This window comes from Mustela lutreola, chromosome 3 (assembly GCF_030435805.1).
Source record: "Mustela lutreola isolate mMusLut2 chromosome 3, mMusLut2.pri, whole genome shotgun sequence".
Lineage (NCBI taxonomy): Eukaryota > Metazoa > Chordata > Mammalia > Carnivora > Mustelidae > Mustela > Mustela lutreola.
In genome coordinates, this window is record NC_081292.1 from 124,632,892 (window position 1) to 124,646,198 (window position 13,307).

Genomic DNA, 13,307 nt, shown 5'->3' on the forward strand with positions numbered 1-13,307 from the left:
GGTCATATTTATGGGAAATATCATATTTTAAGGTTAGAAATATTTAATGATATTAAGGAATTACTTAGGATTTTTATCAGGGTAATAATGGTATTGCAGTTATGTTTTATTTTTTAAGAAAGGTTACCTTTTAGAAGTACCCAGTGAAATACATAGAGCTACAAATGAAATGTATGCAATCTACTTCAATATACTCTGCATCGGGAAAGGACTAGGCAGAGTTTAAATAGAACAAGATTTAGGCATTCATGCGTAATTGTTAAAGGGTTAAAAATATCATCATCTATTCCCTCTATTTGTGTATGCATTTAAATTATTCTCTAAGGTGGCCATTTCATCTATTCCCGTCAATCATAGGAAACATAGTATGCCAATGGTAAGCAAGTTATCTTGAACAAAATAAAGAATATACTTAAGATGGATAGAACCCTCCCAAGGAAAGGACCGGGTGGTCATTCTTTAATGACATGAGTAAGAATTTATTTGTTAGAAAAATAACTAGCAGTGACTGAAATCTTTTGATAATTGAATTAAGGCGATCCCAAGGTACTATTACTCATGAAAACTGCTGGGGGGATGGCTGAAGCAAAGGAAATCAGAACGCACCTTTTATAACAGACTAAACATAACATGGGTAGAATCATACCTAGAAAGTATGCATTCCAGGGACTTCATCTTAGCTGAAATAATTCAGTAAGTCACTGGATGCCAGGCTTTCTGAAGACCAAGAAACAGGGGCAGAAGTTATCTCAAATACAGTGAACTGAGACAAGAACTAGGAAGCGTCTAGAGGAGGTCTGGGGACCAGCTGTTCTCTGTATACCTCCTTCACACAGGATACAGGCTATCTTTCTCATGGCATCTCCTCCCTCTTGGCACCTGTTTTGTTTTCCCTTATCTATTTTTGCTTCCTGATAGTTTCTTCTCTCTTACAACTTCAGTTGGCATATGACCCATTAGGGTCCCTCCAGGTCCCACCTCAGGAGCCTTAGCCTACAAATCCTACCCCTGACTGACCCAGTTTATCTATATTTCTTCATTCAAATCCCCAAGAAAAGAATCCAACTGGCTTAAGTGATTTTTTTCTCAGAAGACCATGTCACAGCTTACATGCTTAGCTGTGATGTGGCTGTTTCTGGGTAACAAGCCATCTCATCCACAATCAGCTGTAGCTATGAGGACCGGGTCATATCCAACACATGGTTGCTTAAGACCATCTTCTTTAGTGCCACGATGTCAGAAGAAGCATGCTGACTGGTGTCTAATTCAAACTGGGGATGTGGTGACAGCAGGATGGTGAAGTAGAATAGTGGTGAAGTAGAATAGATGGTGAAGTAGAATCCAAGGTACTAGAAACAGATGAAGAGAAATTTATGAGGGAAAGTTAAATTGGAAGAGAAGGCATTCCATGGTATCTTGCCCTATGTTGAAAGTGTATCCTCTACAGAAGAGAGGAATTCATGGTTATGTATATATGACTAAGAACCTGAGTTGTATACCAAGAGGTAATGGTTCTAATCAGGGGAAGGCAGCAAAGGCTACCAGCACAAGACCTGTCAGAGAAGTGATGGCGAGTAGCAGTTATGGACTTGAGCTACTGAGTCACAGAGGACTAGGCTGGATCTCATTTCTACCACTTAGTTGCTTAGTGTTTGGAATATACTTAAACCTCTTGGCCTCAGTTTCCTTATCTATTAAATGGTGGTAAACAGATGATTATAAAAGCAAAAAAGATAGATATACAGTATATTGAATTGAAATGTAAGCAATTTAGGCCTTTCTTTGGTAAGAAAAGATATTAATAGAGAGGAAGGGACAAGAGGATGGTCAACTTGATGACATTTCCAAGACACAGACAATGACAAAGTTTTCAGTGATGTGAAGGAACACAGTAAATAAATGAAAAACAAGGGATGAATTGTGAGGGTATCCTAATATGGCATGGTAGAAAATTCTCAAAAGGGCTACAAAGGTCACGCAATACTCTCTGAAAAGATACAGTGATATACTCTTCCTACAAAGCAGACCGTGTAAACGAGTATCAATGCCAATAGGTGAACCTCCAGGGATCATAAGTTGTTATTATTCCTCTACTGTTCTCTTCCTTCATCATAATCTGCACACTTCTAAAAGAGTCCAGAATTTAATACCTCATAGAGAGTTCATGTCTCACGAAACCAACTTCTCTCAGTGCATTTGTACTCTCGAAAGTTTTTCTGCCAGTAAACTAACAACCGGTAACCATTTTGTATATATTGCCATCGCACCATAGAGAAAGAAAAGTCTCAGCATTTCCATCTTGTAGCTCCTGTTTATCACTTCAAGTTCTACCTGATGTGCTTTAAACTCATTAAACTCCTATCTTCTGCTACTTGAAAAAAAATCCAAAACAGAAAAGTGAAAACCACTAAAGTAGATATTTTATTCACTGTGCTGGAAAGTTAATTACATAAGAAGAGATCTGTAATTATACAAAAGTAAAGCATAATATACATGCAAACATTTAAAAAAAGTATTGAGCAGGAACCATACGCAGGGTATGGGTAGAATAAGAAAACAGAGAAGAAAAGAAAATAGGGAGCGTATAAATTTGTAAAATATGTAAATCATCTGCTAAATAGTAAAATCAGCTAGCCTTGTCCTTCTGTGTATCTCTTAACTGTAAGTAAATATGACTGAAACACTGCACATAGCAAAAAGTATAGGCCTTATAAGTTTTATCAACATTCCTTAGTATCTTCATTATTTATTCATTAATCCAACAAATATTCACTGAACACTAAGAATTAGATCTTGGGAATAGTTGTGAAAAAGACAAAGCCTCTGCCCTCAGGGAACTCAGAAATAGTAACAAATGATTTCCTGCCCAAATTTATGATGATATTTGTTTCTAAAAGTTCAAGGAAAGGACAATATTAAATATCATAAGACACCAAAGTAACCCTAAAATATACTTTGGATATTTGCTTTTGAATTTCACTTGTTCAAAAACCCATGAGTTAATTATCTGTTACTTTATAGATTTTTCTCTTTTCCCACTCACCCATTCACAGACTGGCCGTTTCCACACCATTCTTAACAGTGTCCAAGTAAAATGGAATTGGTGATACTGTCTAGCAGTGTCAAAATCTAAAGCATTATTAATAGCTATTCAGAATTGTTTGTTATTTAGTGAGCTGCTCTGAGGAAATGTTGGAAGTGAAAGGCCAAAAAAAAAAAAAAAAAAAATGGGTGGAAAGAGGATTTCGAAGGATCCAGAAGGAAGGAACTGAAAAGCAGGCTTGAGAGTAGTTGGGAGTGTTGATCTGAGTTTTACTCCTTTATGAGGTATAAGCAGCAATTTAAATAGAATGCCTAAAAAAAGTGGGTTGAATGAGTAGGCTAGATGTCACTCTGTGCAACAGGCCAGTCAAATGCTTCTCCGATTCTCCTGAAGCACCTATTACCTTCATCCCCAATTCTCAAGGTTAAAAATGCGTTCAGAGATGTTTGAAAGAAATAAGAGGGAAAGCTTATTTTTGCAGGAAAAAAAAAATACAAAACTAATATTCATGAGGTCTCAAAAATGTTATCTATTAATAAAAAGCTTTTGACATATTTAAGTTTTAAAGATATTTTCAAACTAAATGATCTCTGCAAATATGGTAGCCAGTGACACAGCTGACCTAAAATGGCCATTTCTATTGAGAAAAAGAAAAGAAGTTTTTATTATGTTTCCTAACATTCATATCAACTTCAAGAAAAATATTAGAACATCTATGTCCACTTATCTAAATTTTCGGCAGTTATGATGTTCAGCTGTTATTTTTTATTAAAACTAATGTAAAAATTCTGCATGTTCCGATATTCACATAATTCTTTTCCTTGGGGTTTAAACAAATAGATGAAGCCATATATGTGAAATAACTACTTTGTGTTAGAAAGTCACAATCATTTTATCACTGGGATAGGAAATGCCACTGTTCCATAAGAAAGCACCAAGGGTTATCACAACTCTAGATCCAGGAGACAACATTATACCTTGTTTTCTCTTTAAGAACACTTTAGTCATTACTCAGTAAGGATGCAACTGAACAACCTTCCATTCTGCCTTTTTCATAAACAAGCATTCTTTCAATATACATTCAAATCAAGTACCTAACAAAATGCCTTATAGAATAGGAGTCATTACACAAATGTTAGTTGAAGAAAATGAAGAAATAGTGAATTATTAACTCACTTTTCCAATTACAAAAATATAAATCTGACTCTACTTTAATTATCACTACCCACTAAAATATTTCATTGATTGTTGTTATTTAGCTATACCTCAAAATTGATACCAGAATTGCAAAAACTGGAGGCTAAAAATCTACAAAAAATACTTCCTCTACAATTTCTTCCTACTCTCTCACTATATACCATCTGATGGAAGAACAAATGTAGCAGCATACTGTGGCTTTGGGCCAGATACTCTTCAAACATTATGTTTCTATTAAAGAACTAATTTGGGGGGGAGAAAAAAAATTAATTTGGGATACCTAGGTGGCTCAGTCCATTAAGCGTTTGCCTTCAGCTCAGATCATGATCCCAGGGTCCTGGGGTCCAGTCCCACATCAGGCTCCCTGCTCTGCAGGGAGTTTGTTTCTCCCCCTGCTTATGCTCTCTCTGTCTCGCTCTCTGACAAATAAATAAAATCTTTAAAAAAAAAAAAAATTATGTCATCTCTCTTTACTTATATTTTAAAACAGATAAATTTGTCATCTCTCTTTACATATATTTTAAATCAGACAAACTAAAGTCTAGAGATTGAATAACTAAAAAAAAAAAAAAAATACTCAGAGAAAATCAGACACACAGAAGAACAGTACAAATTCTACCTAAAACTGTTCAAACTTTACAATAATATCTTACTCTTGAGTTAACATGATATTCTTAAAACATTATCTCATTTGATCCTCATAACAAATCTTAAAGATAAACAGGAAGAATATTATTTGTAACTGTCATCATTTTGTAGATGAAGATAGACAATGAGTGATTTGCCCTTATGCAAGTGAGCAACTGAACTAGGTCTTGAAGTTGACTCCCCCGACTTCTAGTTCAGTTCTCTTTCCCTCTTTCAGAGCTACTCTGTAATACTGTCTAAATGGGTACAAAAGAGAAAATGAAAACCCATCATATGTTCCTAGGAATGCCCAAACATTTAAGGAATTCACATTGTGGCCTAATATTTGTGTCAGAATGAGTCAATATACATGTGCCTAATCTGTAGTTTGGAGCTGCAAACACCACAGCAGTCAGTAAGGTAAAATAAGTGGGAGAACAATGGACAGTCCATGTCAATAAAAACCAGAAGTCCCTCTTGGTTAGGTGTGCTTATCAGCTGAAAAAATATTGAATGACAAAATGAAAAGTAAAACAGAAATGTAGATAAAGGTTGACAAGTACAGACTAAATATTCTAAATTGCAAATATGGAAATACTGATTCAAATGGCACCTTGTCATTATACTCTATTAGAAGGAATATTTCAGGTGACTCACGTAGATAAACTTGGAGAGAAGGGATTTCCCCGTCGCCCCCTACATTTTAAAAAGTTAAAAAAAAGAAAAGAAAAGAAAAGAAAAGAAAAAAAACAGAATACAATGTATTACTTTAGAGATTACCTACAATTTTCCTAACATCTGAGACATCAAGTTTATAACTATTTAGATCCACCAAAAACTTAAATCCTTAAGTAACAGAAGTGTTAACTTCTTTGCTATAATACAGAAGAGGTAATAATAGAATGTAAATATCTGAATTCTCCAAGTTTTGACATCATCAATAACTTAAGGGTTTCTCATCAAAAATGACATTATCCAGTGACATCCTAAAATGAAATAGCTGAGAAACATCGATAATGTAAATTCCTTAGTTTCTGGGGGCTGGAAATGCTAAAGGATGCAACAGCAAAAATGAAGAGCCTTTTCTTTAAAACTTCCTTTTTCAGTAATTTTCTAAAAGGCTGGTCTTCACCACAGCTCCTCTCAGCTTCAGACATCTAATTACAAACTGCATTTTTAATAATGGTTAATACATGTAAAACATATGCATGCTACACATATTAAAAAAACAAAAGTTTTCTGGAAGCTTTTTTCCAGGGGAAAAAAATAAAGAAAACTCAGCACTGCTCAAGTGGATCACTACCATCTGCCAGCATTTTATCTAAAATAAAAGTGATTGAAAAAATACAAGTATTAAGATCAGGTTTCCAAAGCACAAATGTTTTCCAGGTAGCTCGATTCTAAAACTGCCACTATTCCTACTTCTTGTGTAGATGCCTATGTATGTGACATCTTTGTTCTCCCATTTCTAAATACCAAAATCAGACAACGAAAATAATTACTTACATAAACGCTACTTACCTAATAAACATTACTCAAATTTCAGAGCAAACATGACCTCAATTCTGAACCTCTGTTTCCCTTAGTTTTCTTATAGTTTTCAAAAAATAGTGCAGGGGCGCCTCGGTGGCTCAGTGGGTTAAGCCGCTGCCTTCAGCTCAGGTCATGATCTCAGGGTCCTGGGATCGAGTCCCACATCAGGCTCTCTGCTCGGCGGGGGGCCTGCTTCCCTTCCTCTCTCTCTGTGATCTCTTCCCTTCCTCTCTCCTACTGTGATCTCTCTCTGTCAAATAAATAAATAAAATCTTAAAAAAAAAAAAAACAGTGCAAATAAAATAGGACTATCATTAAATATCTTTGGACACCTGGCAAAAATAAGAATACTTCTATTAAAATGATTACATAGCTCTACTAATCGCTCCTTATGAACTCCCGAGTTACAGTCTCTTCATTTCTACCAATTGCCAAGTGTCAAGGACTCCTAAACCTTCACAGCAATGGCACTAAGCTACTGCTTGGTTTCTTGGCAACAATCCTCTTATAAAATGTTATGTATAGAAAAACATTTTTCTCAATAAAAGTGAGTTGATGTTTTTCTGTTTGAAAAAGTTACAAATTCCCTTTGAGAAAATTGAAGAAACTCAGCAAGGTTACAAAATGAAAGCTAAGAATCACTACATCTGAATGAAAAACCCAAAATAAAAATGCTACACACACACAGAGACACATAAATAATAAATGTCTTTAATATAATCAGAATTCATGAAATTTTTTTTCACTGTATTTAAAAGCTTATGATGAAAGGGGGAAAAGTGACAAAAACTAGCTCACATTCTTCCCCCACTTACATTTTCTGAAAATCTTGGAGCCCATCAAAACAGTTTGTATTACAAATAAATAAATATCTCAATCTTGGATACACAGAGAAACTGTGGGCTAAAAATCCCCTATAGTTCATATCTACTACTGTACTAAAAGATAGGTTACTAAGTGTGGGGGATTTCCCTAGAAACATTTTAGTTTATGACTGCTTTAGAAAAGTTGACTCAAGTGAACATTGTCCAAATACTACTAAAAAAATAAATAAAAACCTGAAAGAAGGAGTGAAAAGAAACAGAACTATAGCCAAGAGATGAAATTTAGTTCCTAAAGCATACTGCCTTATTCACATTTTTATTATTTGTGACTGGCACACAGGATATATTCTTCAAATGCATGTGTTACCAGTTCAGACCACTGAAAAAGAGGCTGGCTTTTCTGAACTGGATACTAAGTAGGAGAACAACCACAATTTACTCATTCATTTTCATTCTGAGATCTAGTATAATCTAAGAATGCTAAGGAAGCACTTAATATCTGATTCTAGTGGGGGAGAGAGGGGAGATAACTTTGAAAAGTTGATACCAGGTAATCAATCATTTCCTGATTATTTGTGACTATATGAGATATACACATACATGCACATATATGTATATGTCATATGCATTATATATACATAGTATTTAATTTTAATAGAAAAAGAGCAGTATTACATTACATTTTTAAAGAAAAGGAAGTTTTGCTATTTTTAAGTACATGGAGTAACTTAAAATGCTGCCAAAATAAACCGACTGATCCAATTTAATGGGCTAATAGGAATGATTTACAATTCGCAAAGCTATTTTAAAAATAATTATAACCACCAAAGTAGTTTAACTATGATCTCTTAGACTAAATTAATTTGTATCTCAAGTTCTTTTCTCACGGACAAGACAAAGATAAACTTCAGTTCAGAGCCTAGACAAATTTTCTAACAATGAAATGAAATGAAACAAACAAAACAACACAAATTCTTTAATTTTTTAAATTTTCAATTAAAGTATAGTTGACATATAATATTAGTTTCAGGTGTACAACATAGTATCTCAGTGATTAGATACATTATAAGATGTTCACGGCAGTAAGTCTATTACATTATTATTGACTAAATTCCCTATGCTGTACTTTTCATTCCTGACTTACTTATTTCATAACTGGAAGTTTTGACCTCTTAATCCCTTTATCCATTTCAAAACAAATTTCATTCATATTGCTAGGTCCTTGGCTACTTTCCATTCCTATTATCATTGTTCTTCTTCAGAAACTATTTCTCCATTAGATTTTAGGATCCATTGACCATTTCTACCCTCATCCATGGTCTCCATTACTACCGTGCTATTATAATTGTTTTCTGCGCAGTTTACCTTACCTCATTCCCATGTATGACTGTAGAACTCACCATGTTTTTGCCTACAAAGCATTGTTTATCCCTCTTCAAATAACAGCAATATAATTTCCCTTTTGCTCTCTGGTACTCAATTCATATGGTTTGAATTGGGTTGACCCCATTTTGGCCAATCACAATATTAAGGGCCTCTTGCCAAATTCACAGCTCAGAGATCACGTGATTTTTTTTTTTTTTTTTTTTTTAAGAAAGTCATTTCAGTCAATCTGGGACTTTAGTTAGAACTGCTGAGAGAGGTACTCTCTTTCAAAAAGGGTAACTAAACTGGTACAATATAAACTTAGCTCTGGGGGAGATCCATATGGAGAGAGGCTGCTCCAGAATACAGTCAAACCAGACGAAAGCAGAGACAAGAAGATAAAAATGTCTAATGATATCACTGACTACTGGATCCAGCAGTGCCTAGAGTCAACCACTCTGGAAATTTCAGTTATATGGTGGCCCAAATACATCTTCCTTTATGTTTAAGTGATTTTGAATTGGGTTTCTATCATATGCAATAAATAAAGTTCTATTATGTGCAATGAATAAAGTTCTGCAATAAATAAAGATACTCATAGTCTAAAGTATCAGCTTCTCAAATTATTATTACCCATGAATTCACAGGTATACACAAATTAGACGAAATCTGCCTTATCATCCCAAACTGACGTTCCATAACTCCTCCTACCTCAGAACATGTTCATACTAAACCAAGATTTTGGAGATTACATTTTCCAACTTTCCCTGCATTAGTACCTTTGCATTAGTACAATGCTTCCTTCTCCTATAGCACTTTTATATTTCATCTCCATCTATCAAAATCTATAACATCCTCTTAGTTGTACCTCAGAATTTGCTGAATGAGAAATAAACCCCTTCCTCTGTCTTTCCATGGTGACTGCTGCCCTCACTGCAGTACTAACTATTCTGTGTCAGTTCTACAGTGTTCAGTGTATGGGTCCAGTGTTTAGTGTCCACAACCTGTCAAGACAGACAGTAGCATGAAAAGGCAAACAATCATAAAATGCTGAGGCTGGAACAGGAGTTCCAAACTAATAATAAGTCACATCCGACAGAGCGACTCCAAAGACAGAAGCACTACTGGAAAGAATTATTCCCCAAAAGTCTCTAAAGATAAAAGTTGAAAATTCAAGGAGATACACAAATAAGATGAAATAAATCCTGTATTAAATGAAGCTGTGGTTCATAACAAAGCTGAATGAGAGAGACTACAAATTAGTCTTTCTTTTTTCTTAGAAATTTATTTATTTATTATTTGGGTGAGAGAGTGTGAGTGTGTGCAGAGGGTTCACGGTGCTGAGAAGCAGACAGAGAGACAGAGAGAGAGAGAATCCTAAGCAGATTCCATGCTAAGCACAGACCCCCACATGGGGCTCCATTCCAGGACCCAGAGACCATGACCTAAGCCAAAACCAAGAGCAGACACCCAACCAATTGAGCCACCTAGGCACCCCTGAATTTGTCTTTTGTGTGAAAATTTCTCGAATCTCTCTGTTTTTTAAAGATTTTATTTATTTATTTGAGAGACAGAGAGAAATTGAGAGAGAAAGAAAGCACAAGTGGTGGGGAGGAAGAGGGGGAGAGGGACAAGCAGATCGTGCTGAGCAGAGAGCCCAATGTGGGGCTTGATCCCAAGACCCTAAGATCATGACCTGAGCCAAAGGCAGATGCTTAACCAATTAAGCCACCCAGGCGACCCAAAATTTCTTGAATCTTGATCTTGACTTTAATCCCTTTTTAATGACATCATGGAACTCAAAAGATTAAGCCAAACTTTCAGTTACAAGTGAAAAAAAAATAAGATTATAATGTTAAAAAATGACTTTTCCAAGGCTAAACAATTAATTTATGTCAGAGCTGAGATTAAAACCCAGGACTGTTGGTTTCTGTCGTATAATATGTCATTTCTTCCAAACAAATGATTCATATTCTCTTAGTAAATTCTTTTATGTATATGTACATTTAAATATATATATAAAAAAACACATACATATACATATGTATGTGCTTTTTTAAAGAGCATTTAAAGATTCATTCTCGGACAAGTTCTAAGCCAGAAGCTACAAACACAATGACCTAAACAGATCAGCTAAGTAACATAAACTTGAGAAGCACATTAGAATAAAACAATGGCAACTAGTTATGCTATTGTGACCAATACAAAGAATGTCTATCTGTCTAAAAGTATTAAAAACTTAAAACTGCTTAAGTAATTGCAGTGGCCAAGCAAAATATATCTTTGGGCCAAATTCTAATCTCTCATTTATCCCATAGTTTCCACACTATAAATTAAAAGGCCACACTGTTCATGGGTGACCACAGCTAAAATTAAAAAGCCTTAAAATACAATCATGTGAAATTTCACAAAATATCACAGGTATACTCTAGATTCTATAAAGTTTCCTGAACTGAAAAATATTTTTTTTTTCCTAGAAACACTTTCATACAGGGGAAATTCCAGAAAATTATATTTTCTTTTATCAAAATTTACATAATGGACAATGACTAATTTCACCATATGATTAATATAACCCATAAAAGTAAGTGAGTAAAAATGTATGGAATTCCTTATTTTATAAATAAAATAAAACTGAGGCACATAGGCCCTTAAATGTCTCTAAGCGGTTCTGTGTAGAAGAGGTGATAACCCGAAACACAGGGAAGGAGGAGTGCCCAAAGCAGGAAAAAATTAACAGTTTAGCAAAGTCAATTACAGCCATATTTTGTTTGTGTTTTCAAACACACAGGTATAGAATCATTCATTCAACCATATTGACTCAATAACAGCTATCTACAAGGCAGCATGCTAGGCCCTGGGTAAAGAAGACAAATATGCCACAAATCATCCTAAAACCTGTGGCATAAAGAAAAAGGGGAAAAAAAATCAAACAAACAAAATAATCATGATTATTATAATAATAATCATTGTATTATAATGATGTATAAATATTATATCATTTATATAAATGTTTATATTTATATATTTATATTATCTATATATAATATGTTATATACCTAATATGTATATCTTTTATATATTATAATATAATTTATATAAATGTTTATATATTTTATATATTTATGTAAATAAATATATAATAATAATAACTATAATAATAATCACAGAGGAAAGAAAAAGAACACAGAAACTCGAGGGCTTGGTTTTGATATGGTAGTCAAGGAGGGCCTCTCAGAGCAGGTGAAATGTTAGCTCAGGCTTTAAAGAGAGGGAAAAATAAGCAGAGGGTCTAGGGAGGTGGCATGAAGTAGTGTGGCCAGCTAAGAGACCAACAAATATTGAGAAAACCTGAGGCAGGAAAGACCTTGAGGTTTCAGAGCCAGTGAACCAGGCCCCCCATCACTACTAGAGCAGAACAATGAGATGACCGGGGTGGAGAGAAAGTTGCAGAGATGGGCAGGGCCCAGCAGACACCATGTGTAATCTGGATTTTTACATACACAGTACAAAGTCACTGATGGTTTTCAATCAGGGATCATTTCCTCAAGGCTCTGAGTGTTAGCAAGTGGATAAAGGACTAAGCATCCTTTCGGTCAACAGAGTCTACTAAATGCTTACCATGTCCAAATTTGCCATGTTTGGTTTGACATTGCCAGTGTTAGTGTTACTGTCTCTAATGCAAAAGCCCTTAATCAATGTTGATGGGAAAAAAGAAAAACTGGAAACCAACTTGGAAAAGAGCCAAAAGATAATTAGTCTGGGGGGTTTCTGGCAAAACCACCCCACGCCTAGTCCTCTCCATTTCATATATTTGGTCACTTGGAACTTCTCTTAAAATGGGGGAGTGTTACATTTTTATTACCAGCATGAGACAGTGAACATATAGGAATATAGGAGAGACTGTTTACAGGAAGAAACTCAGCAGAATATAGGATTCTGTTTAGGAAGATATAAAGATGAATGGGACATGAATGGTCTTGTGAGCACAACGCCTGATTCAGTTCCTGCCTTCTGCGTACAGTGTCTCTCTGTAGGCTGGCTGGTCAGGAGACCAGCAGGTCCGTCATGTGAGTGAACCACAGAAGACCATAAACAAAGGACAGTTGGACAAAAATTAGTCATTCAATGGATAGGACAACGTGTCCAAAGGCAGCTAGGAAGCCACACTGGATCTCAAGGGAAGAGGCAAACGTGAAAGCTTCCTTAAGAGGGGAGACTTTGAAGAAGGGTAGCAGAGTATCCGTATCATAGCTCTATAGGCTCCAAACACAGTAAGTCTGAGACCAATACCTGTGCACACCCTAGACAGCGCCATAGGCAGAACATCTTGTCATTGACTAAGACTTTAGTAACAGCAGAACTTTCTCAAATATAAATAAATTCAAAAAAATGTTGGGATGGAAATACAACAAAAATGCCTTTCATTTCCTAATGGCTTTTTACATGCCGTGGAGATAAACCCTAATGAAGACACTCAAGACCTAAAAATAACTAGATTAGAAGCACTCTAAGATCAGACTCACAGTTCGGACTGTTAGGTCAAAAATAAGCACATTGCTTCCAAAAGCAAAATTATGAAGGCCCTAACCCTACAGCCAGAGCTCCTTTACACAATAGTACCTCTTGTACCCATCTGGGGGTGTTGGGGATTTTCTGCCTTTTCCATTTCATTCCTTAAAAATAATGATTTTTCTCTCCTCTCTAAAGTGTAATAA

At 35.3% G+C, this 13,307-nt stretch overlaps 1 protein-coding gene across 19 annotated transcripts in view; it reads right to left on the minus strand.

Annotated features, from left to right (window-relative positions):
- Positions 1–13,307, minus strand: part of GTDC1 (glycosyltransferase like domain containing 1) — a 452,306-nt gene that overhangs the window by 305,462 nt on the left and 133,537 nt on the right. Inside the window, exon 2 of one of the 19 annotated variants that reach the window (XR_009351827.1) lies at positions 1,111–1,349. The exons of the other annotated variants lie outside the window; for them this stretch is intronic. The gene's annotated coding sequence lies outside the window, so the exon portion shown is untranslated. The remainder of the gene's footprint in view (positions 1–1,110; positions 1,350–13,307) is intronic. 19 annotated transcript variants of the gene reach the window in all.